General features: G+C 48.7%; 1 long non-coding RNA gene across 1 annotated transcript; it reads right to left on the bottom strand.

The window, feature by feature from the left end:
- Positions 1-2,156: 2,156 nt before the first annotated feature.
- LOC133782404 (uncharacterized) lies at positions 2,157-4,983 on the bottom strand. Its single transcript, XR_009870486.1, has 3 exons — positions 3,708-4,983; positions 2,904-3,608; positions 2,157-2,803 (listed from the first exon to the last, which is right to left on the bottom strand). It is a non-coding gene; the product is annotated as an uncharacterized LOC133782404 (long non-coding RNA).
- Between the last annotated feature and the right edge of the window lie 337 nt (positions 4,984-5,320).

Raw genomic sequence — 5,320 nt, 5'->3', positions numbered from 1 at the left:
TGGTCACGAGAACCTCAAAGCCAGAGAAGGCCCGTCGCCCCCGAAACCTTCGATCCGAGAAAACCAAAACGGTGCAAAGAAGCAGGGGCTTATGAGGGAACGAGAGATGATCGACCTCGGAAGCATCAACGCTCTGATGAGCGCCTACAGGGCCCCTACACATTTTACACTGACCTCACTCATGCGAGAGAGCATATTTTCATTACGAACGAAAACCAGGTCCCTTTCAAAAGGCCCCCGCCAATGAAAAAAGATCGGTCTAAAGGAGACCCCAGCAAGTATTGCCAGTATCACAAGGATATCGGCCACACCACCGCAGAATGCAACCATTTGAAGGTGGAAATCGTGGAGCTCATCCCCAGGGTACATTTGGGTAGATATGTGCGCAAGAAGAACCAGAGGCCAGAAGAAGGGGCATCCCCGCCGCGGGTGCGAGAGGTGGCCCCAGAAGTACAGGGAGAGGCCAGGACCATCTTTGGAGGTCCAGGACTCGGGAGCGATTCAAGGAAGGGACAAGACAAATATGCCAAGGAGGCCAGACGAAGTCCACCACCGTGCATCTTAAGTTTGGAGCAACGCCCCTCGAAGAGTTTCAAGGGCGAGAATGACTCAATAACTTTCATTGAAGAAGACGCGCAGGGGGTTCATTTCCCTCATGATGACCCCCTGGTGCAATTGTCCAGCTTGCGAACATGAGAGTACATCGGGTCCTAGTGGATAATGGAAGCTCTGTAGACATCCTGCATTGCCCCGCTTTGGAGAAGATGGGACTGAGCGTCCGACACCTGAAACCCTGCAATTCCTCCCTTTACGGGTTCATAGGGGACTCGATACAGCCCCTAGGTGCAATTGAATTAGCCCTCACCATGGGGGAACAACCCAGGCAAACCACCATAATGGCAAACTTTGTCGTGGTGGATTGCGCCTCAACCTTCAATGCGGTATTAGGGAGACCCTCTCTGAGAGAATTAAAGGTGATAACTTCTGTGTATCACCTAGCTATGAAATTCCCAACCCCTGGGGGAGTAGCATGCATGAAATGGGAGCAGAAGGAAGCGAGGGAATGCTATAACATGTCCCTCCGCACAGCCACAAAACCATCGGTGCCGATGGCAATGGTTGTGTATGAAGGCGCGACCCACACGAGTTGGACCCATGAGTTACGGAACACCTCGAGAAATGCTACCAGTGAGGCTTCGGCACCCGGTGCAAAGAGGACCTAGGTTTAGTTTGTTCCTTGTTATGTTAGCTTAGTGAGTAAGAATCAAAGAGGCTACCTAGGTAACCTCCCAATTAGATGTAACCCTTTTTTATATATGTCATTGTAAACCACATGCTATGAATGAAATTGTTCGTAACTTCACGTGTCATTTTTCTTCTCTATGCGAGCATCAGCCAAAGTGCCTGTCGAAATAAATTTCACCAAACACTTGGAGGGCAGGACAGGAGGCAAAAACATACAGCAAGCAAGAGGATCCTAAAAAGGACCCTCTAACAGGAGGAACCTAAAAAGGACTCCTAAAAAGGAGGATCCTAAAAAGAACCCTCTAACAGGAGGATCCTAAAAAGGACCCCTTGCACCAGGATCCTAAAAAGGACCCTCTATCAGGAGGACCCTAAAAGGGACCCTCTATCAGGAGGATCCTAAAAAGGGCCCTCTAACAGGAGGATCCTAAAAAGGACCCCTTGCATCAGAGCCTTAAAAAAAATTCTTTAAAAGAGGAATGCAATTCGCGGTGAACCCTAACAAATAGGGAAGGGATCTTGCAAGACATCTCCTGAAGTTCACAAGGATTAGCTACCCTTGTGAACATCAAGGAAGCCAAAAGGTCCAATAAGCCTAGAGCGGCCACCAAGCCGTCTAGCCAAAAAGGGTCCTAAAAAAGACCCTTGCAAAAATAGTACTATGAATAATGATAAGGACACTTCTCGCAAAAAAATAATAAGCACGCGCAAAAATATATAAAAGGATAGCTAGAACCCAAGGGGTCAAAATATCCTTATAAAAATAATCAAGAGGCACCAACAAAGGGCCCATTGAACCCTTTCACATGGGCTCCAAAGGACCTCTAGCCTGATAAATAAAAGAGGGGAACCTACCAAACCCCATCATACAGGCTCAAAAAGACCTCAAACACAGAGGAATAAGAGATGAATAACCACACATGTATATATTAAAAAAGGATTCTTGGTAACATGGCAAGATTTACAAAAAAAAAAAGTAATAATCATAATAATATTACAAAGGCTCAAATGAGCATACACCCACAGCGGGCTAGCTGACAGAAGCTATGAAATAACAACCTCAGGGCCTCCTCCCGCGGGTGCTCCACCCAGCCGCTCGAGCAACGGTGTGCTCGCCAAAAGAAGAAAAATCAAAGTTGGGATCCTGCCTCCACACACCGTAAAGGGCACGCTCTATGGACCTGTACTCAATAGCTGTCCTATCCGCCTTTAAGGAAGCGACTCTCTCCTGCGACACGGCTACATCGGCCCTAGCAACCTCGAGTTCGGCCTCTAAGGAAGCGACTCTCTCCTGCGATGCAGTCGCAATAGCCTTGGCACCCTGAAGTTCGCCCTCTAGGCTGGTGACTTTTTCCTGCAGCATCGTGGCTTTGGCAACCGCCTTCTACTTCCTTTTTGATGAGACAGAAAATTTGGCCCGAACCCTTTTTAGCTTAGACTTGGTTTGGCCAAGCTCTCTCTTGAGCTCCTGGACCCGGGCCGTAAAGCGGTCCCTCTCGGTACTCGACGCAGAAAGATTGTGAGCCGAGTCGGCAAACCGCTGAGCCACAGTATAGGCCTGCACAAGAAAGTTAACAACAGCAATGATAAGTAACAAAAAAAAGGGGGTGTATGTATATCTATATATAATAAGGCCGACACAAGATGCATGAACTCACCCAAGCAGTAGTGTGCCTTAGAGTTTCCCTAAGGTCTGATAGGGAAAAACTCCCAAGACCATTCCAGTCAGATTCGGGGAGGTCTGAGGCAATTTGGACGTACCACCGCCCGTAAAAGGTCGCCATGCGATTCACCCAGGGCGCCCCATCCAGGCCAGGTCCACCTGGCTGGGTAAGGACAGACGACCCACTCGCCGAAACTAGAGGGGGCGCAGGAAAATTGAGGCCCCGGTAGATCAGAAGGGGGTGTAGGAAGATTGGCAAAGCAAGCCCCCGATGGACCAGGGTCGAGGGGAGCCTGAAGGAAAGCGTCATAGTCCTCGGGGTCGGGGCAAACAAAATGACCCGGAATGGCATGTTGGCCTTGGGATTGGGAGGCTATGTCCGAGTCAAAAGAGACAAAGGGAGGGCATCCCCCAGGAGATGAGGACAGCTGGTGAGGTTCCTCGCATTCAAGGGAGGCTTCCTCCGGCACATCCTCAGCCTCACCTTCATTCGGGCAAGGCTCAGCCGATGCCGCCTTCATCTTCTTTGACCGAGGGACGGTCCACAGCAACCTGGGATCTAAAATCGGGGACAGCTTGTGGAGGTTCAGATTTTCCACAGTGAATAGGTACGCAACCTTTTTCATAGCGAGGTCAGCGTTGATAAGATTATTCACAGCGTCCGCTTCCGACCCAACAACCTCGGGTGCGGCAAATTGCTCTGCATGATCCACACCATTGTCGACACAAACATAAGTTATAAAACAATAAATTTTAACAAAAAGAAAAAAGAGAAGAAAAGGTGGCTCAGGGTACTTACTGGGAGCGGCACGGAAGTACTCGTGAACAGAGAGAGGGCCTTTCACGAAGAAAAATTCCTGCTTTCAGGACCCCTGGTTGGACACTGAGCCCTCTATCAAAGGGACCTCGTTATTGGCTTTTTTCAGGTAATAGAAGCCCTTGGACTTGGGAGAGGGCATGAGATTGTACAGGAAATGCACCTCTAGCGCCGTAGGAGCACGTTTGAAAGTTCCGCAAACGCAATAAAAAGGCAGCTCAAGGTCAGCCAACTGTTGGGCGCCAGCTGAAGTGGAGCAAGGTCAAAGTAGTTGAGGACCGCAACGAAGAACGGGTGTAACGGGATGGTACCACCCACCTTCAGGATGTGCTCACTAAGGGCCACGAAGCCGGGACTAGGGTAGTCAACCCGGCAAGTGTCTGAAGGGGTGTATAAGGCGTACTCCAGAGGAACACGGTAGTGCTTCACAATTTCCCTCAGTTTATTTTCTGACACGTGGGACACCAGGGTGGATGCCAATAAAAGGGCATCGTCCTGTTCATTGGTGGATACCTGTCATCGTCCCCTCAGCATATCTACAAAACCAAAAGAAAAAGGTGAGGAAGAGATAGAACACTTGACCATCCATTTTCTCTTCCTAGCAAGAGTCTTCCACCGGGGCACCGGCTGCGGAAGCGCTAAGCTAGGGAAGATCAAAAATAAAGGCTGAAGAGAAGCAGAAGCGGCCCCATGACAGTCATCAGGCGAGGGTGGGCTAGAAGGCTCAGGCGGAAGATGTCCCTCCATAAACTCCAACTCCCCCTACAAATCTAAAAGAGTCACCCTAAGGCTCGCTACATGATCACTAAGGTCAGGGGGAAAGATGCTCCGTCTCCTCTCAACACCGAGTCGATTTCACTCTCCACCACCCAAATTTTACACCTAAGTTCAGCCATGTTCTCAAGATGACGGATACGGGCCTGCCTTAAGGAGTCATAGTCTTGGTAAGGGTTTTCCTCAGGGGACTCTGAGTCTAAAGACAAGTCAACAAACTCGACCCCCGGAGGGATGCCGAACGGACCTTCACTTGTCATGAGACCTCGTCCCGAAAGCAAAAAGGGGTTCACGTATAAATGAGAGGATTGCTACAAAACACAAAGGAATGGGCTTAAAACCTCTAGATACAAACACCCTAAATGATCCACTATAGGGTATAAACAAGGGGGCATGCAACTGGGTTAACTCACAGCAAACTCAGGCCAGAGTACCCCATCCCGAGTAATGCTAATTTGGACCCAATGAATGTAAGGGAAAAAGAAAATATACCTCAAGCAGGTAAAATGGGGTGCTGCCATGGTCAAAAGGAGGTCGAGGGCCAAAAGCGCCTTCACGGTCAAATAGAGGCAAGTGGTCGAAAGTACGCGCCTGCAAAAATAAACAAAAAGATGTGTTACCCTTCAAATATATGAAGGGACATAAATAGACCAAAAATTAGCTCATATATAAAAAAAAAAATTGGAGGAAACTATAGCAAAAGTGAGGATGTGGGGGATTGAACCCCTTACCTCTTGAAAGAAGAAGGAATCTCAAAACCACTAAGCTAAGGAAGTAAGGTGTAAATAATAAGCCTTGCATGAAGGCTTATTTATAAGAAT

This window comes from Humulus lupulus, chromosome 6 (assembly GCF_963169125.1).
Source record: "Humulus lupulus chromosome 6, drHumLupu1.1, whole genome shotgun sequence".
Classification (NCBI taxonomy): domain Eukaryota; kingdom Viridiplantae; phylum Streptophyta; class Magnoliopsida; order Rosales; family Cannabaceae; genus Humulus; species Humulus lupulus.
Note: the sequence above shows the minus strand (reverse complement) of the source record. Positions and strands in the feature narration are given on the sequence as shown.